The sequence below is a fragment of the Pogoniulus pusillus genome, chromosome 37 (assembly GCF_015220805.1).
Source record: "Pogoniulus pusillus isolate bPogPus1 chromosome 37, bPogPus1.pri, whole genome shotgun sequence".
NCBI classification, from domain to species: domain Eukaryota; kingdom Metazoa; phylum Chordata; class Aves; order Piciformes; family Lybiidae; genus Pogoniulus; species Pogoniulus pusillus.
The window spans coordinates 6,136,520-6,156,992 of NC_087300.1; the positions used below are offsets into that span (position 1 = coordinate 6,136,520).

The following is a 20,473-nucleotide window of genomic DNA, read 5'->3' on the forward strand; positions in this document are numbered from 1 at the left end:
GGGACTGAGTGGCTGGAGAGCAGCAAGGAGGAAAGGGACCAGGGGGTACTGATAGAGAGTAGGCTAAAGATGAGCCAGCAGTGTGCCCAGGTGGCCAAGAGAGCCAATGGCATCCTGGCCTGCATCAGGAACAGTGTGGCCAGCAGGGCAAGGGAGGTTATTCTTCCCCTGTACTCAGCACTGCTCAGGCCACCCCTTGAGTGCTGTGTCCAGTTCTGGGCCCCTCAATTCAAGAGAGATGATGAGGTGCTGGAAGGTGTCCAGAGAAGGGCAACAAAGCTGGGGAGAGGCCTGGAACACAAACCCTATGAGGAGAGGCTGAGGGAGCTGGGGGGGTGCAGCCTGGAGAAGAGGAGGCTCAGACATGATCTTATCACTGTCTACAACTACCTGAAGGGAGGCTGTAGCCAGGTGGGGTTGGCCTCTTCTCCCAGGCAAGCAGCAATAGAACAAGGGGACACAGTCTCAAGTTGTGCCAGGGGAGGTCTAGGCTGGATGTTAGGAGAAAGTTGTTGTCAGAGAGAGTGATTGGCATTGGAATGGGCTGCCCAGGGAGGTGGTGAAGTCATCATCCCTGGAGATGTTGAAGCCAAGCCTGGCTGGGGCACTTAGTGCCATGGTCTGGTTGGTTGGGCAGGGCTGGGTGCTAGGTTGGGCTGGCTGAGCTTGGAGCTCTCTTCCAACCTGCCTGATTCTATGATAACAGATCCTGGAGTCCAACCATTCTCTAACTACATGGCTAGGAAGAGCTGATGGCCACAGCATGCTGGCTTGGAGGCTGATGATCTTAGAGAGCTTTCCCAACCTGGTCAATTCTGGGATGCTTTCCCAACCAAACCACTTCTATGACCACACAATACTGCTCCCCTATGAGCCTCCAGCTCAGCTAAGTACTTCAGCTCATCACAAGTGAGCAGAAATAAGCAGCTAAACACAGAGGAGCTCAGCTAAGAGGCCCAGCCAGCACCCGTGGGTGATGTTAGTGACCATCAAGCTTTGTCCTACCTAACCAGGGGGCCACCAGGCCCCCCAGCCTTTAGATCCCCTCCACCAGTCACCCAGTGTGCACCATGGGCACTCACCTGTGATGCCAGGAGGAGGATCCCTCTGCCCAGTTGGGCAAGCTTGGGGCTTCTGCCTTTCCTGAGGCTGCTTATAAAGGGGAGTGAGCAGGGAAGGCAAAGTGGCCACACCTGTGCTGGGAGGAGGCTGCAATAGCACCCAGGTGCTGTGGGTTTGGGGGAAGATAAGGGGTGGGAAAGGGGAGGTGTTGCTGAAAGGAGGGAGATAATCAATGGCACAATGCCCACCTGGAGACCAGTGCCAAGTGGCTCCCTCAGGGGTCAGTGTTGGCACCAGTGCTGTGTAACAACTTTGTCAGTGCCATGGACAGAGGACTGGAGTGCACCCTCAGCAGATCTGCAGATGGCACCAAGCTGTGTGGCATAGTCAACTTGTAGAGGACAGGAATCCATCCACAGGGCTGGGTGCTAGGTTGGACTGGCTGAACTTGGAGCTCTCTTCCAACCTGGCTGATTCTCTGATTCTATGAATGGGGCCAGGCAAGGCTCATCTGTCAGTGCAAGTGGACCTCTGACACAGGAGAGGGACTCGCAGGCTGCACCCAGCACAGCCAATAGCTAAGGTGCAGCTCAGCTGTGGTGGCCAAAGCTGTTCAGCAGCATTTCACTCCCAAAGTCACCTGAAGGGCAACAAAGCTGGTGAAGGGCCTGGAACACAAACCCTATGAGGAGAGGCTGAGGGAGCTGGGGGTGTGCAGCCTGGAGAAGAGGAGGCTCAGAGGTGATCTTATTACTGTCTACAACTACCTGAAGGGACATTGTAGCCAGGTGGGGGGTGGCCTCTTCTCCCAGGCAAGCAGCAACAGAACAAGGGGACACAGTTTCAAGCTGTGCTGGGGTAGGTCTAGGCTGGATGTTAGGAGGAAGTTGTTGTCAGAGAGAGTGATTGGCATTGGAATGGGCTGCCCAGGGAGGTGGTGGAGGCACTGTACCTGGAGGTGTTCAAGCAAAGCCTGGATGAGGCACTTAGTGCCATGGTCTGGTTGACTGGATAGGGCTGGGGGATGGGTTGGACTGGCTGAGCTTGGAGGTCTCTTCCAACCTGCTTGATTCTACGATTCTATGAGTGCCTATGGCTGAGCAGTTCCCTTCAGGCAGCCTTCTCACATGCAAATCATCTCCAGATGCCTCCCCAGCTCTGCTTCCCCTTATCTGCTGCCTGCCTGGGGTGTGCTGCAAATGAGGCAGCCCTCCCACTCCCCAACGTTGGCATTTGCAGCCCTGGTCTTTAAGCTGTAAAACACATGGCACGTGTCTTGTCAGAACAGGGATGGAACCAAGTTAGCAGCTCAAATGTTAAAATTACCATTTACATTTCTATCAGAAGGGAAAGCAGGAGCCTGCAGGTGACAGGCTGGGTGTGGATGCTGGGGAAGCAGCCATCCTCACCCGAAAACTCAGCCACACCTCAGCCCTCAGCCCTCTAAAGACATCATTCCAGTGCTGCTCGCTGGGCACCTTAGCAAAGCTGTAGCATTAACATCACTCGAGTGAAAGGGCTCAGATCACTCCCTACAGGGCACTGAGCACACCTCCGTGCAAGAACTTCATCCTCCTGCACCCTGTTCAGCAAGCCAGGGTGGCCATGAAGCAAAGAAGTGCCAGAGAGGCAGCAGAAGCTGCTGTTTCAGCTGGAAATTCAACAGCCACAACCATGAACAGAGAGATGGAGCTCCTCATCAGGGTGGCCAAGAAGCAAAGGAGTGCCAGAGAGGCAGCAGAAGTTGCTGTTTCAGCTGGAAATTCAACAGCCACAACCATGAGCAGAGGGATGGAGCTCCTCATCAGGGTGGCCAAGAAGCAAAGGAGTGCCAGAGAGGCAGCAGAAGTTGCTGTTTCAGCTGGAAATTCAACAGCCACAACCATGAGCAGAGGGATGGAGCTCCTCATCAGGGTGGCCAAGAAGCAAAGGAGTGCCAGAGAGGCAGCAGAAGCTGCTGTTTCAGCTGAAAATTCATCAGCCACAACCATGAGCAGAGGGATGGAGCTCCTCATCAGGGTGGCCATGAAGCAAGGAAGTGCCAGAGAGGCAGCAGAAGCTGCTGTTTCAGCTGGAAATTCAGCAGCCACAACCATGAGCAGAGGGATGGAGCTCCTCATCAGGGTGGCCAAGAAGCAAAGAAGTGCCAGAGAGGCAGCAGAAGCTGCTGTTTCAGCTGGAAATTCAGCAGCAGCAGCCACAACCATGAGCAGAGGGATGGAGCTCCTCATCAGGGTGGCCATGAAGCAAAGAAGTGCCAGAGAGGCAGCAGAAGCTGCTGTTTCAGCTGGAAATTCAGCAGCCACAACCATGAGCAGAGGGATGGAGCTCCTCATCAGGGTGGCCATGAAGCAAAGAAGTGCCAGAGAGGCAGCAGAAGCTGCTGTTTCAGCTGGAAATTCAGCAGCCACAACCATCAGCAGAGGGATGGAGCTCCTCATCAGGGTGGCCATGAAGCAAAGAAGTGCCAGAGAGGCAGCAGAAGATGCTGTTTCAGCTGGAAATTCAACAGCCACAACCATCAGCAGAGGGATGAATCTCCTCAGCTGTGAGGACAGGCTGGGAGAGCTGAGGATGTTCAGTCCAGCAGAACACCCTGGAAAAGCATGGAAAAGCTTGGACTGGATGCTCCAGCACAGGGTGCTTGGTCCCTCTGATCTTCTTGCCTAGCAGAACACCCTGCAGGAATTGCAGCCTCCCACAAGGGTCATCCCTGATCCCTCTGGTGTGCTGCTTGGGGAGGTGGCTTGGGGTGCACCTTATAGAGCAGGGATATGGCTTGGGCTTGGTGATCCTGAGGGGCTTTGCCAGCCTGAATGTTTCTGTGTGACTCTCTGCCACTTAGGGCTGTGGTTTTCTAGATGTTCCCTGTGGGCAGTGCCCTCTCCACAGCAATGGTTAAGCATTAAGTGGGGTGGAGAGATGGAGCATGTAATTTGGGCAGCCAGGTGGGCAAACAGGGTTACAGGGCCTTAAACTAAGCAGTATCACATGGCATCTGGTTGGGCTTTTTATGGCAGGCAAGGGTGGAAGTGTGAGTTAGCTTAGCCAAGGCTGTGAGGAGCTTTGTTAGCAAGGGAAAAGCATGGAAAAGCTTGGACTGGATGCTCCAGCACAGGGTGCTTGGTCCCTCTGATCTTACTGACCAGCAGAACACCCTGCAGGATCTGAAGCCTCCCACAAGGCTCATCCCTGATCCCTCTGCCACGTAGCTTGGACTTAGCTTAGTGAGGTGGTGCCCTCAGCACAACAAGGTCATGGAGCTGTTGGAGTAGGTCCAGAGAAGGCCATAAAGATGATCAGAGGGGTGAAGAACCTCTGCTATGGGGACAGACTGAGTGAGTTGGGGCTGTTCAGCCTGTAGAAGAGAAGGGAGACCTCAGAGCAGTACCTGAAGGGGGCTACAGGAGCTGGGGAGGGACTTTCGACAAGGACTGGCAGTGCCAGGATGAAGGACAATGGCTTTGAGCTGGAAGAGAGGAGATTGAGACTGGAGATTAGGAAGACATTACTCTCCATAAGGGTGGTGAGACACTGGAACAGGTTGCCCAGGAAGGTTGTGGTTGCCCTCTCCCATTCTATCACTTGTTGCTGTGGAGAAGAGATTGAGTCCCACCTGGCTCCAGCCTCCTTTGTGGGCATCCTCAGCATCCTCTTCTTACCAGTCACTCCTCACAAGACCTATTCTCCAGGTCCCTCTTCCAAGCTTTCCTACCCTCAAGCAGATCAACAACCTCACCCACCTTGGTGTCACCTGCAGACATGAAGACCCAGAGATGGAAGTGAAAACAAACTGAGTGAAGCAACAAAACTGATCCCCATGTCAGTATAAAGCATTTAAAGTCCTACAGCGCCCAGCAAAGGTACAGCAGGAACAATGACCAGGAAGGCAACCTCAAGAGCAGAAGAAAGAATCATAGAGTCAGGCAGGTTGGAAGAGAGCTCCAAGCTCAGCCAGCCCAACCTAGCACCCAGCCCTGCCCAACCAACCAGACCATGGCACTAAGTGCCCCAGCCAGGCTTGGCTTCAACACCTCCAGCCACAGCCACTCCACCACCTCCCTGGGCAGCCCATTCCAATGCCAATCACTCTCTCTGACAACAACTTCCTAAGAACATCCAGCCTGAACCTGCCCTGGCACAGCTTCAGGCTGTGTCCCCTTGTTGCTAGAGGATCAAGAGAGCCCAAAGCAGGAGATAGAAGCTCAAGCAAGAGACTCCTCTGCCCTTAGCCAACTTCCCCCTTTCTGCTGGTTGTGATGCTCATGGTGTGGGGCACATCTGTAGACAACTCAGCTCAGCTGTCCTGGCTGACTCTAACCTGCTCAAAGCCTGCAGCCCACAGCTGGCCTGGGATTGTGCTCCAGCAAAACCAGCACAGCAACATAGAATCATAGAACCATAGAATGAGTCAGAGTTGGAAGGGACCACAAAGAGCAGACAGTTCCAACCCCCCTGCCATGGGCAGGGACACCCTACCCTAGAGCAGGCTGCACACAGCCTCAGCCAGCCTGGCCTCAAACACCTCCAGCCATGGGGCCTCAACCACCTCCCTGGGCAACCCATTCCAGCCTCTCACCACTCTCCTGCTCAACAACTTCCTCCTCCCCTCCAGCCTCACTCTCCCCACCTCCAGCTTTGCTCCATTCCCCCCACTCCTGCCACTCCCTCACAGCCTCAAAAGTCCCTCCCCAGCTTTTTTCCCTCCCCAGCTTTTTAGATGCCTGCATCCTGTTTCCAGAAGTGATGAAGCCCTTAGGGACAAACCCATGGAGGTATCCAAGCATTTAACTCCTCCACAGGTGGGAGAGACATCTTAGAATCATAGAATGAAGCAGGCTGGAAGAGAGCTCCAAGCTCAGCCAGTCCAACCTAGCACCCAGCCCTGCCCAACCAACCAGACCATGGCACTAAGTGCCCCAGCCAGGCTTGGCTTCAACACCTCCAGCCACACAGACTCCACCACCTCCCTGGGCAGCCCATTCCAATGCCAATCACTCTCTCTGCCAACAACTTCTCCTAACATCCAGCCTCTACTATCAACTAGCCCATGGCACATCATACACAGAAATAGAGCACAGTAACTACAGAGCTCTCTGCAGCAGCTCTAGAGGACCTCTCTGCAGCTCACAAAGAGACATTTAAATTTCAGATGAGTGAAATAAGGTAAAAATGCAGCCTGAAATCCCATTAAAATCACTTCTTGTTTAGGTGCCTCTGCAAGGTCAGAAGCCTGCAAACCCCCCTGCACCTGCAAGGCACATCTGGAAAGGAAATTGGGTATCTGGGATGTAAATTAGCATTTGAAGCCTTTGAACTGATGACTAGAGCCTATCTGCTTCTCTGGGCATCAAAATACCTTGAAATATCTGCAGTATATTTGGTTACTCCTAGATAGGGAACTTTAACAGGCAATTTGAGTCAATCTGTCATCCTTTGCACCAGAATGGATGAGTCAGAGACAAAGTCCCCGTGCTAAGGCAGCTGCAATTTGGAGCTGTGAGCAGGTGACTTTCTAAATGGCTCCAAATATATTGCAGGCATCCATCTGACTGTGCCCCTACCCTTACACCAAAGCTTTCAGTCCAATCCACCAGATGGTTTGAAAAGCTCTGTCAATACCTGGTGTGCCCCAAGAGTGGGCAGAGAATCAGCAGTGTGGTTGTGAATGGCCTCATTTGTCTTGACACAAGATTTACACTGAAGTGGGCACAGAGAATCACAGAGAATGGATCAGGTTGGAAGGGAGCTCAAAGCTCAGCCAGCTCCAAGCCCCTGCCATAGGCAGGGACACCTCCCACTAGAGCAGGTTGCTCAAGGCCTCATCCAAGCTGGTCCTGAACATCTCCAGGGAGGTTGTGGAGCACAGAAGAACCCAATGTGATCGAAGACCTCCCTGGGCAACCTGTGCCAGGGTCTCACCACCCTCAACCTGTGCCAGTCTCTCACCACCCTCACTGCAAACAACTTCTTCCTAACAGCCACTTTCGATCTCCCCTCTCACACTTCAAACCCATTTCTCCTCCTCTTCCTCTCATTACCAGACCTCCCCAGCCCTCCTGCAGCCCCCTGCACATCCTGCAAGGCCACTCCAAGGTCTCCTGGAAGCCTTCTCCTCTGCAGGCTGCAGAGCCCCAACTCTCTCAGCCTGTGCTCAGAGCAGAGCTGCTGCAGCCCTCTCAGCATCTTGGTGGCCTCCTCTGCACTGCCTCCAACACTTCCATGTCCTGCTTGTGCTGGGGGCTGCAGAACTGCCCCCAGGACTGCAGGTGAGGTGTGAGGAGAGCAGAGCCAAGGGGCAGAATCCCCTCCCTTGCCCTGTGCCCACACTGCTCTTGCTGCAGCCCAGCACAGGGTTGCTGTCTGGGCTGCACTCCCACTGCAGGCTCAATCAAGACCCAAGATCATCAACTCCAACCTCCCCACCATGTGCAGGGACACCTCTCAACTAGACTCAGTTGCTCAAGGCCTTATCCAAGCTGGTCTTGAACATCCCCAGGGTGGGAGCATCCACAGCCTCCCTGGATAGGATAACCTATTCCAGAGTCTCAGCACCCTGAAGAAATTCCTAAGATTCAGCCTGAACCTGTTCTCTTTTGGCTTCAAACCACTCCCCCATGTCCTGACACCCTTATGAAAATACCCTCTGCAGCCTTCCTGTAGGATCTCTTCAGGTATTGGAAAGCAGATGTAGAGTCCCAAACCCCTGCCACAGGCATGGACACCTTCCACGAGCCCATCCAACCTGGGAACTCCAGGAGGGCTGGGGAGGGACTATTGACAAGGTCTGGTAATGAGAGAAGGAGGAAGAGGAATGGGTTTGAAGTGGCAGAGGGTAGATTGAACATGGATTTTACAAAGAAGTTTGCAGTGAGGGTGGTGAGAGACTGGCACAGGTTGAGGGTGGTGAGACCCTGGCACAGGTTGAGGGTGGTGAGACACTGGCACAGGTTGCCCAGGGAGGTTGTGGAGCACAGAAGCACCCAATGTGATCAAAGATCACATTGGGTGCTTCTGTGCTCCACAACCTCCCTGGAGATGTTCAGGACCAGGTTGGATGAGGACTTGAGCAACCTGTTCTAGTGGGAGGTGTCCCTGCCTATGGCAGGGGGTTGGAACTGGCTGAGCTTTGAGCTCCTTTCTAACCCAAACCATTCTATGATTCTATGATCTCTGAAGTCCCTTCCAACCCAAACCATTCTATGATTCTATGATCTCTGAGGTCCCTTCCAACCCAAACCATTCTATGATTCTATGATCTCTGAGGTCCCTTCCAACCCAAACCATTCTATGATTCTATGATCTCTGAGGTCCCTTCCAACCCAAACCATTCTATGATTCTATGATCTCTGAGGTCCCTTCCAACCCAAACCATTCTATGATTCTATGATCTCTGAGGTCCCTTCCAACCCAAACCATTCTATGATTCTATGATCTCTGAAGTCCCTTCCAACCCAAACCATTCTATGATTCTATGATCTCTGAGGTCCCTTCCAACCCAAACCATTCTATGATTCTATGATCTCTGAGGTCCCTTCCAACCCAAACCATTCTATGATTCTATGATCTCTGAGGTCCCTTCCAACCCAAACCATTCTATGATTCTATGATCTCTGAGGTCCCTTCCAACCCAAACCATTCTATGATTCTATGATCTCTGAGGTCCCTTCCAACCCAAACCATTCTATGATTCTATGATCTCTGAGGTCCCTTCCAACCCAAACCATTCTATGATTCTATGATCTCTGAGGTCCCTTCCAACCCAAACCATTCTATGATTCTATGATCTCTGAGGTCCCTTCCAACCCAAACCATTCTATGATTCTATGATCTCTGAGGTCCCTTCCAACCCAAACCATTCTATCACTCTATGATCTCTGAGGTCCCTTCCAACCTGAGCCATTCTGTGATTCTATAACTGGATGATGTGAGGCAATGAAGCAAGGAAATGGTCTGGGGACAGAGGAGTGGCTGAGCTAAGTGGGGTTGTTTAGCCTGGAGAAAAAGAGGCTGAGGGGAGCTGGAACTCGATGATCTATAAGCTCCTTTCCACCTCCAACCCTCCCATGATTCTACACACCAAATCCTTCTGCTGTTCTCAGCTTTTCAGCAACCCTTCCACGTTCCCCAGACAAACCAATCCAATTAGTTCTCCTCGATTGAGGAAATCACTCCAGTCAACCTCACTGGATTTATTCTTTGCAGTGAGGAATATCTGAGCAAATACATCACCAATTCCATCTGTATTAGCAGGGATAGAAAATACTTCATGCCTGAGCCTGAGAACTAATAACTGTCAAGCACACAGACCCCAGTCCTGCCATTCCATCTTATTCTCTTAGCTGGGAGCTGCCTTGCACTGAGCCTGGAAAGACTCTGTTGAAGGGGCAGAGTAGAATTTGGTTTAAATCCCTGGGTGGGGGGTTCCCTGCTTTGAGTGGGGCAAACATTTCTGCTTCTCTGCTCTGAGGGTGGTGAGACACTGGAGGAGGATGCCCAGGGAGGTTGTGGATGTCCCCTCCCTGGAGGTGTTCAGGGCCATGCTGGATGGGGCCTTGAGCAGTCTGGTCTAGTGGAAGGTGTCCCTGCCCATGGTCCCTTCCAACCCAAACTATTCTATGAATCCATGTCTATGCTTTTTTAACACCTCCAGGTTTTCAACAGAAGATGAAATGTTCAATAGGAAGATGATAGATTGCCATAGTCTTTCTAGAAAGGCTATCCAGTTGGGTGTTATTCTAAGTCCATTTGCACTTAAGTCCCCAGTCCTTGCAAAAGCAAGGAATGTTCTTCTCTGCCTCCTTTAGGTTAGTTATTCTTTAGGTTAGTTATTCTTTAGGTTAGTTATTCTTCAGGTTAGTTATTCTTCAGGTTAGTTATTCTTTAGGTTAGTTATTCTTTAGGTTAGTTATTCTTTAGGTTAGTTATTCTTCAGGTTAGTTATCCTGCAGGGCAGTTATTCTGCAGGGCAGTTACTCTGCAGGGCAGTTATTCTGCAGGGCAATTATTCTGCAGGTTAATTATCTGCAGGTCATTTATTCTTTAGTTATTCTTCAGGTTAGTTATCCTGCAGGGCAGTTATTCTGCAGGGCAGTTACTCTGCAGGGCAGTTATTCTGCAGGGCAGTTATTCTGCAGGGCAGTTACTCTGCAGGGCAGTTATTCTGCAGGGCAGTTATTCTGCAGGTTAATTATCTGCAGGTCATTTATTCTTTAGTTATTCTTCAGGTTAGTTATCCTGCAGGTTAGTTATCCTGCAGGTTAGTTAACCTGCAGGGCAGTTATCCTGCAGGGCAGTTATTCTGCAGGGCAGTTATCCTGCAGGGCAGTTATTCTGCAGGGCAGTTATTCTGCAGGGCAATTATCCTGCAGGGCAGTTATTCTGCAGGTTAATTATCTGCAGGTCATTTATTCTTCAGGTTAGTTATTCTTTAGGTTAGTTATTCTGCAGGGGAGTTAATCTGCAGGGGAGTTATTCTGCAGGGCAATTATTCTGCAGGTCATTTATTCTTTAGGTTAGTTATTCTTTAGGTTAGTTATTCTGCAGGGGAGTTAATCTGCAGGCTAATTAATCTGCAGATCATTTATTCTGCAGGTTAGTTATTCTGCAGGTTAGTTAATATGCAGGTAAATTAATCTGCAGGTCATTTATTCTTCAGGTTAGTTATTCTTTAGGTTAGTTACTCTGCACGGGAGTTAATCTGCAGGTTAATTAATCTGCAGGATATTTAATATGCAGGTTAGTTATTCCTAAGGGCAGTTAATCTGCAGGTTAGATATTCTGCAGGGTATTTAATCTGCAGGTTAATCAACTGATGGTTGGACATGGAAGAACATGGTTGGAACTGATGATCTGAAAGGCTCTTTCCAGCCAGAATGATTCACATCACAGCATCCCAGAAAGGGGTTGGAAGGGACCTCTGGAGATCATCCAGTCCAAACTCCCTGCTAGAGCAGGGTTGCCTCCCCCCAGCTTGCCCAGGATCACAATGCCCAAGGAGGATTGGGACCTCTCCAGAGATGGAGACTCCCCAATCTCTCTGGGCAGCCTGCTCCAGGGCTCCAGCACCCTCACACCAAACAAGTTTCTCCTCATCTCCAGATGGAACTTCTGTGTACTAATTCTGTAACTTAAGAATACCTCAAGGAGCTTTGAGAGGACTTTTTTTGGGCCAAACCCCTCCCTGGGTCTGTGTTTGTCATTTCCAGAACTAACCCAACACTGCTGAAGGATTTTTTTTTTGTTCTTGTCAGGTTCATCTTCACCAGGGGATGCTGAGAAATTTAATCCATTGTTTAATAATTGCAATTAATTAAGGTTGGGGATTTAAAGTGGATTAGCTAAACTGCATTAAACCACTGTGTAAACACTCCTATTTAGGAGCAGAGCAGCCCAAATTGAGCTCACTTGTCCTTGGGCTGGCTGATGCACAGAGAGCTGGGAAGAGTTGAACTTAATCATAGAATCAGTCAGGGTTGGAAGGGACCACAAGGAGCAGCCAGTTCCAACCCCCCTGCCATGCCCAGGGACACCCTACCCTAGAGCAGGCTGCACACAGCCTCAGCCAGCCTGGCCTCAAACACCTCCAGCCATGGGGCCTCAACCCCCTCCCTGGGCAACCCATTCCAGCCTCTCACCACTCTCCTGCTCAACAACTTCCTCCTCACCTCCAGCTTTGGAAGGCCACAAGAAGGTCACCTGGGAGCCTCCTCTGCTCCAGCCTGCACAGCCCCAACTCTTCCAGTCTGTGCTCACAGCAGAGCTGCTGCAGCCTCTGAGCATCCTCCTGGCCCTGCTCTGGACACTCTCCACCATCTTCACATCTCTCTTGTCCCAGGGGCTCCAGAACTGGATGCAGGACTCCAGGTGGGGTCTCAGCAGAGCAGAGCAGAGCAGAGCAGAGCAGAGCAGAGGGGGAGAGTCACCTCCCTGGCCCTGCTGGCCACACTTCTGCTGCTGCAGCCCAGGCTCTGGTTGGTTTCTGGGCTGCAAGTGCACACTGCTGGCTTCTGTTGAGCTTCTCCTCCACCAGCACCCCCAAGTCCCTCTCCTCATTGCTGCTTTCCAGCCACTCACTGTCCAGCCTGGATTTGTGCTTGGCATTGCCTCCCCCCAGCTGCAGGACCTTGCACTTGCTCTTGTTGAACCTCCTGAGCTTGGCTTGTGCCCACCTCTGCAGCCTGTCCAGGTCCCCCTGGATGGATCCTGCCCTCCAGCCTGTCAGCAGCACCACACAGCTTGGTGTGGGCAGCAAACTTGCTGAGGCTGCACTCAGTGCCTCTGTCCATGGCATCCACAGAGATGTTGAACAAGACTGGTGCCAGGACTGATCTCTGAGGCACTCCACTTGTCACTGGCCCCCACTTGTCCAAGGAGCCTTTGGCAGCCACTCTTTGGGTGTGGCCACCAAGCCAGTTCTGTATCCATCAGTGCTCCACCCATCAAACCCCTGTGTGCCCAGCTTGGAGACCAGGCTGTGGTGTGGGACAGTGCCAAAGGCTTTGCTCAGCTCCAGCTAAATGCCATCAGTTGCTCAACCCTCATCCATGAATGTTGTGACCTGTTCATCAAAGGCCACCAAGTTTCTCAGGCAGGATTTGCCAATCCAACTTCCAAAACACTTCTTTTCCAGGTGGCTATTTTTGATGTGTTGCAGAGCAACTTTGTTGTTTCCTTGGGTTTCCTTTTTTTTTTTTGGCTGCTTTACTCTATTTTGAAAGCACAAAACTTAGCTTTAACTCTGCAGAGTCCCCACAGAGCAGCTAATGTCCTAGAAATTCCTGCTATTTGCTGCAATCTCTGCTGTGAAGAGGAAAACCTTTGGCCCTGGAGTGTGCTGCACTGATTTATGCCACTTCAGCTCCCAACAAAAAGGCTGAGGCAGAAAAAGTTTAGAAGAGTTTAAAGCAGTTCACCTGGTGTGCTGGGCACAGAGCAGAGAGGTTTTCTCCCTCAGGGTCTTCACCTGGAGTTTCTGGTGGTCAGGCTGTGTGGCATGAGGGACTAAACTAAAGGAGCAGTGCTGCTGGGCTAAGATTTGTCTTCATGGACTCATAGAATTGCTTAGGTTGGAAAAGGTCTTGAAGATCATCAAGGACAAACATTAGAACCATACAGAAATGTTGAGGTGCTGGAAGGTGTCCAGAGAAGGGTGATGAAGCTGGGGAGGGGCCTGGACCACAGCCCTGGGAGGAGAGGCTGAGGGAGCTGGGGGTGTGCAGCCTGCAGCAGAGGAGGCTCAGGGCAGAGCTCATTGCTGTCTGCAGCTGCCTGCAGGGAGGCTGTAGCCAGGTGGGGTTGGGCTCTGCTGCCAGGCAAGCAGCAACAGAACAAGGGGACACAGCCTGAAGCTGTGCCAGGGCAGGTTGAGGCTGGATGTTGTTAGGAAGTTGTTGTCAGAGAGAGTGATTGGCATTGGAATGGGCTGCCCAGGGAGGTGGTGGAGTCTGTGTGGCTGGAGGTGTTGAAGCCAAGCCTGGCTGGGGCACTTAGTGCCATGGTCTGGTTGGTTGGGCAGGGCTGGGTGCTAGGTTGGGCTGGCTGAGCTTGGAGCTCTCTTCCAACCTGCTTGACTCTATGATTCTAAGTGGAGAAATAGGCAATAAGGGAACAATCAAGAGAAGAATTCCTGTGTGTCTGCAGGGTGGAGATGTTTGCATTTGCTTATGGATGAAAGGAGGATGGAGATGTCTGCATTCGCTTATGGATGCAAGCATGGACAGAGGCTAAGCAAAGCTTTGCAGGGCCCCAAAAGCTGGGCAAAAAGGGGTGAGGATGACTCACAGCACTGCAAGGAAGGCGACTCCTCCATCATCCACGTCGTTGCGACTCTGCAGCCTCAGAGTGCAGGGCACACATCCAAAAAGCACAATAAAAAGGAGTTTCTCATTAGTTTCTTTTCAGCCTGGCCCCCAGAGCAGTGTTTTATTGCTGGGGCTTTGCTGTTGCTGCCTGGTGGCCAAGCGAAGGCTTTTGCCGTGCGCATCGGCAGGGCACTGCGAGGTGCCGCTTCCACCCGGATCCATTTGTCCACCTCTCCTGAGGAGCATGCAGAGGCATTCTGTGAGACTTAAAGCCAGGCTTCATTTATCTCCTGGAGTTCTTAATTGCTGAGCATTTTTAATCTTGCTTCCCGTTCAGCTAGGGAGAAGGAACATTACAGAAATGCCAAACGCATAAATAAAGGAAAACAGAGGGAAACAGCATCACAGCATCACAGTGTCACAGTGTCACAGTATCATCAGGGTTGGAAGAGACCTCACAGATCATCAAGTCCAACCCTTTAGCACAGAGCTCAAGGCCAGACCATGGCACCAAGTGCCACGTCCAGTCCTGCCTTGAGCAGCTCCAGGGACGGCGACTCCACCACCTCCCCGGGCAGCCCATTCCAGTGTCCAATGACTCTCTCAGGGAAGAACTTTCTCCTCACCTCCAGCCTAAATCTCCCCTGGCACAGCCTGAGGCTGTGTCCTCTTGTTCTGGTGCTGGCCACCTGAGAGAAGAGAGCAACCTCCTCCTGGCCACAACCTCCCCTCAGTTAGTTGTAGACAACAATAAGGTCTGCCCTGAGCCTCCTCTTCTCCAGGCTAACCAATCCCAGCTCCCTCAGCCTCTCCTCGTAGGGCTGTGCTCAAGGCCTCTCCCCAGCCTCGTTGCCCTTCTCTGGACACGCTCAAGCATCTCAATGTCCCTCCTAAACTGGGGGGCCCAGAACTGAACACAGCACTCAAGGTGTGGTCTAAGCAGTGCAGAGTACAGGGGCAAAATGACCTCCCTGCTCCTGCTGGCCACACTATTCCTGATGCAGGCCAGGATGCCACTGGCTCTCTTGGCCACCTGGGCACACTGCTGGCTCATGTTCAGGCAGGTATCAATCAGCACCCCCAGATCCCTCTCTGTCTGGCTGCTCTCAGCCACCCCGACCCCAGCCTGTATCTCTGCATGGGGTTGTTGTGGCCAAAGTGCAGCACAAACCTGCAAGGAAGAATAATTCCTTTGGATCCTCTGGAAACAAATGAGTTAACAAACAACCCAGGGATAGGCAAGAGCAGCAATCACCCCACCACCACCACCACTGCCACTGATAACAGAACCAAATAGATTTATTTCCCCCTTCCCCCCCCCCCCCCCCCCCCCCCTTTTATTTAAGGAAGAAAAATCAAAATATAATTCCCTGGTAGCTTGTAGCCTAAAATCTCAGCAGGCAATTAATGACCTTTGCCTCTGCCATCCCTCCCTTCAAGGTTTGCATGGCTATTATTTTCAGGGCTTAATCTTTTAGAGTGATTTGTGTCTCCTAATAACTGACTGCTTGTGGTGGTGGTGGTGGTTTTATTTCTTCTCTGCTATCAGTCAGCCCCAGGACTTGCTACAAGCCTCTCTCCAGCTTAAATCTTGCCTTCGTTCACCTTGTGACTTCAAATACCATTCTGTGTCGGGCAGGGGAGGAGGGAGGAGAAAAAAAACCCAACCCCCAAAATCCCATATTGCTCCTTACAGTTTTATTACTCAGGAAACTAAAGAGAGAAAATAAAGGTCACTGGAACTTTAAAAACAACAGTAAAGTCCTGAGGACAGGGGAGTTTTAAAGCAGGTTAGAAGCTTGAAATTACAGGTTCCTTAAATTACAGATTCCTTCCCCTCCTGCCCCTTCTTCTTTCAGATGTTCCAAGATATTTCCCCCCCAAAAAACAACCAACCAAAAAAAAAAACCCTCAGAAACCACTCTGAGTCCTTCCTCTCCCTCACTTCTCGTGGGAAATTACTCAGAATTATCTCTCTTAGGCTGTCAAGAGAAAGCAGCTTATGAAATGTCAAACGTTCATCTGGTGAGAAGGAGACCGCAACTGAGAGCCTCCAAAGAGCCTTGACTGGGCATGGAAGGAGCTTCATAACTCCTTAGTGTCTTGGGACCCCTCCTCCTGCATCTCTTCATCTTCACACAGCAGCAAACTGCTGAGTGTCAGGAGAGGAACCAAAGCAGCACAGCTGAGGCTGTAGAGCTCAGCTGAGCACTAGATGATGAACCATAGAATCATAGAATCAACCAGGTTGGAAGAGACCTCCAAGCTCATCCAGTCCAACCAATCCCCCAGCCCTATCCAGTCAACCAGACCATGGCACTAAGTGCCTCATCCAGTCCCAGGGACAGTGCCTCCACCACCTCCCTGGGCAGCCCATTCCAATAGGAAATCACTGTCTCTGTGAAGAACTTCCTCCTAACATCCAGCCTCTACCACATCCTCCTGGCACTGAAGAACAGCCCTGCAGTGCCTCACTGCTCCAGTGCTCCACACCCAGGTCCTACAGGACAACCTCTTACCAGGCGTGGGGTCTGCTCCACTGTCACCAGCAGAAATGTCTCCATCTGGGGTGGCCACCTAGGGCAGAGAAAGAGAAGAAGAGGAGAGATTTAGACTGGATCTTAGGAAGAAGTTCTTTGCAGTGAGAGTGGTGAGACATTGGCACAGGTTGCCCAGGGAAGTCGTTCAGGACCAGGCTGGATGAAGCCTTGAGTGACCTGTTCTAATGGGAGATGTCCCTGCCTATGGCAGGGGGTTGGAACTGGCTGAGCTTTGAGGTCCCTTCCAACCTAAACCTTCTCCTGAATCTCTTCATCTCCACACAGCAGCAAACTGCTGAGTGTCAGGAGAGGAATCAAAGCATCACACCTGAGGCTGTAGAGCTCAGCTGAGCAGTAAGAGATGAACCACATCCTCCTGGCACTGAAGAACAGCCCTGCAGTGCCTCACTGCTCCAGTGCTCCACACCCAGGTCCTACAGGACAACCTCTCATCAGGCATGGGGTCTGCTCCACTGTCACCAGCAGAAATGTCTCCATCTGAGGTGGCCACCTAGGGCAGAGAAAGAGAAGAAGAGGAGAGATTTAGCCTGGATGACAGGAAGTTGTTTGCAGTGAGGGTGATGAGACACTGGCACAGGTTGAGAGTGGTGAGACACTGGCACAGATTGCCCAGGGAGGTTGTGGAGCACAGAAGCACAGAATGTGATCAAAGATCACATTGGGTGCTTCTGTGCTCCACAACCTCCCTGGAGGTGTTGAGAACCAGGCTGGATGAAGCCTTAAGTGACCTGTTCTAGCGGGAGGTGTCCCTGCCTATGGCAGGGAGTTGGAACTGGCTGAGCTTTGAGGTCCTTTCCACCCTAAACCATTCTGTGCTTCTATGATGCAGCCCCAAACTCAATGAGTAAGCTGTCTTCAGGGAAGAGCAAGGCCAAACAAGATGGGTCCAGTTTCCATCACAAAGGTGCTGTGCAGAGCTGGAGGAGTCCTGCACTGTGCACAGCTCCTCCACAAGGACCATAACCTCAGCCTTTGTTTGTGCTTTACAAAGAGCAGCAGGACAGCTGAGGGCCTGGCTGCATGCTGAGCTGCTGGAACAAGTAACTGCTGTGCTGGCAAGGGACAACATCTCCTCTGGAAGCTTCTCTGGTGGAAAACAGGTTGGGAGATTAGGTAGAGCTGAGGGGAATGGTGTGCAGCACTCTCAAAAGCACCCCAGGGACTTTGTGATCTGCTCCTCTGCAGAAGTGGAATTCCCTGCCCTCAGCCTACCTAACTCTGAAGCCTCTTCCTAAAACAGGGCCTTGGCTGTCAGGGGGCTTCTTGTGCAGCAAGATGCAAGCAGTCACCCAGAGGAATGTTCAAAGGTGCCTGAGCAATGCCAAGACAAATCAAACCCCAGAACTTGCTCTTGCTTGGAAATACCAGGGCTTGGAAAGATGCAGTTTGTGTAAGACCCTTGGTAAATGGGCAGAACAGGGAGGGGGGCAGACCTGGAACAACTCTCTTATGGCTCCTCCCTTTGCTGCCTCAGTGCAGGTGTCTCATCCAGCACATCTGCTGGAGAGCAGCCCTGAGGAGAGGGAACTTAGGGGGCTGCTGGATGAGAGGCTCAACAGGAGCCAGCAGTGAGCACTTGCAGCCTGAAGGGCCAACTGGATCCTGGGCTGCAGCAGCAGCAGTGTGGCCAGCAGGGCCAGGGAAGGGATTGTCTCTCTTTGCTCCTCTCTGCTGAGACCCCACCTGGAGTACTGAGTCCAGTTCTGGAGCCCCTGGGACAAGAGGGATGTGGAGATGCTGGAGAGTGTCCAGAGCAGGGCCAGGAGGATACTCAGAGGCTGCAGCAGCTCTGCTGTGAGCACAGACTGGAAGAGTTGGGGCTGTGCAAGCTGGAGCAGAGGAGGCTCCCAGGGGACCTTCTTGTGGCCTGCCAGGATCTGAAGGGGGCTCCAAAATATCTGGGGAGGGACTTTTGAGGCTGTGAGGGAGTGGCAGGAGTGGGGGGGATGGAGCAAAGGTGGAGGTGGGGAGAGTGAGGCTGGAGGTGAGGAGGAAGTTGTTGAGCAGGAGAGTGGTGAGAGGCTGGAATGGGTTGCCCAGGGAGGTGGTTGAGGCCCCATGGCTGGAGGTGTTTGAGGCCAGGCTGGCTGAGGCTGTGTGCAGCCTGCTCTAGGGTAGGGTGTCCCTGGGCATGGCAGGGGGGTTAGAACTGGCTGCTCCTTGTGCTCCTTTCCAGCCCTGACTGATTCTATGATTCTATGACATCTCTACAGGCTCCTTCTGCCTTGCAACACAAGTGGCAATGAGGTCTTTTGATCCCACAGCTCCTCACATCCAGCAGAGCTACCTAACCAACTCCTCTGTGCTGCCACTAATGCCATCAAGCAGGCTCCAGTGTGAAACTGCTGACAGGATGCCAGCCACAGCCAGTGACATGTTCCATTAATTATCATAATTGATATCAATAGCAGATGTCAGAGCTAATGAATGAGGACAGCCACAGCCAGGAAGAGATGTATGGGGGAGTCCTCCAGCCCTTTACTATTGGCTTCCAGAGGATGTTTTCTCTGGATGGGAATGTCTGCCCAAGCTGCCATCATCAGGTAGAAGCACAGAATGGTTTTGCTTGGAAAAGGTAGAGTCCAACAACCTTTAACCCAACACCATCATGGCCATTAAACCATGTCCCCAGGTGCCATGGGTTTATTGAACACCCCCAGGGATGGGCACTCCACCACCTCCCTGGGCAGCCTCTGCCAAGCCCTGACCACTCTTGCAGCAAAGAAATTGTTCCTAATCCAACCTCAGTCTCCCCTGGCACAATTGCAGGTAATTTCCTCTCATTCTATCACCTGATACTAGGGAGAAGAGATCAACCCCACCTCACTGCAACCTTCTCTCAGAGAGCTGTGGAGAGTCAGGAGGTCTCCCCTCAGCCTCCTCTTCTTCAGGATGAAGAATCCCAGTTCTCTCAGCCACTCCTCTAGACCCTTCATCAGCTTTGTTGTGAAGGAAGAGGTCATAGAATGGTGGAATCAGCCAGGTTGGAAGAGAGCTCCAAGCTCATCCAGTCCAACCTAGCACCCAGCCCTGCCCAGTCAGCCAGTCCAAGCTGGAAGGATCATCCAGTTGAAGCTGGGGAAGGGCCTGGAGAATAAATCTTATGAAGATAGTAAATCTTATGGAGGATAAATCTTATGAAGAGCAACTGAGAGAGCTGAGGATGGTTAGCTTGGAAAAGAGGTAGGCTGAGGGAGACCTCATTGCTGCCTACAGCTACCTGAAGGGACATTGTGGAGAGGCTGCTGCTGGGCTCTTCCCACAGGGAACTGGAGATAGAACAAGGGGGGATGGCCTCAAGCTGAGACTTGAGGTTAGAGCAGATGATCTCTTAGGTCCCTTCCAACCAAAGCCATTCTCTAAGCACCCTTGAAGCACAAGGAGCATCCACAACAACCCTTGAATAAGGAGAGGTAAGCACTGAAAACATCATCACCAAAATAAATCCTCATCTAAAAGTCTTATCAGAGGCAGACCAAGCAGGGTACTTGATCTTATGTCCTGGGTAGCCCTAAAGTCTTCCATTACTGAGCTCAGTGGACCAGAAAGGCTACAAACCTGTACATCTGAATACAGATGATGTGCAATTCCTGGGCCCGTGGTCCTCTCACTTAACCCAGCTCACTGGCCCATGATAGGGTTTGCCAACCTTGCTGTTTCAGGCAGGAACAAGCATTTTATCTGCTGTCAATTTAGTGAATCCCTTCCTCCCCTTCCCCACTTCCATTGGCTGTGCTCATTAATCATCCCCAACTCTTTCCATGGTGAGATGTGCTAATTTCTGTAGGGCTGGCTCAGCATGTCTTGAACAGCAGCATGCTGCCCCAGCAGTGGAGTGTGGCTACCTCACTGACCTGCTGAGCAAGTGGAGGTGGTGTCCAGGGACCAAGCTCTTGCTGCACTGGCTCCAGACACAGCCTCATCTCAGCTCTGCATGCACAGAAGGGTTTGGTGGGGTTACCTGGGACCCCAGCTTTGCTTTGATCCAGCTGCAGTGATGGAGAGCTGGGTTATAGAAACACAGAATGGGTTAGTTAGAAGGGAGCT

The 20,473-nt window shown here is 51.8% G+C and overlaps 2 long non-coding RNA genes across 3 annotated transcripts in view; both read right to left on the reverse strand.

Annotated features, from left to right (window-relative positions):
- LOC135190795 (uncharacterized) overlaps window positions 1–1,156 on the reverse strand; it is an 80,479-nt gene extending 79,323 nt beyond the window's left edge. Inside the window, exon 1 of one of the 2 annotated variants that reach the window (XR_010308634.1) lies at window positions 1,083–1,119. This is a non-coding gene — a long non-coding RNA (uncharacterized LOC135190795). Of the gene's footprint in view, window positions 1–1,082 lie in introns of both variants that reach the window. The other variant, XR_010308633.1, reaches the window with a different exon arrangement.
- A 12,968-nt stretch (window positions 1,157–14,124) lies between these two features.
- On the reverse strand, window positions 14,125–16,797 carry LOC135190858 (uncharacterized). Its single transcript, XR_010308660.1, has 3 exons — window positions 16,734–16,797; window positions 16,385–16,442; window positions 14,125–14,202 (listed from the first exon to the last, which is right to left on the reverse strand). It is a non-coding gene; the product is annotated as an uncharacterized LOC135190858 (long non-coding RNA).
- Window positions 16,798–20,473: the final 3,676 nt, after the last annotated feature.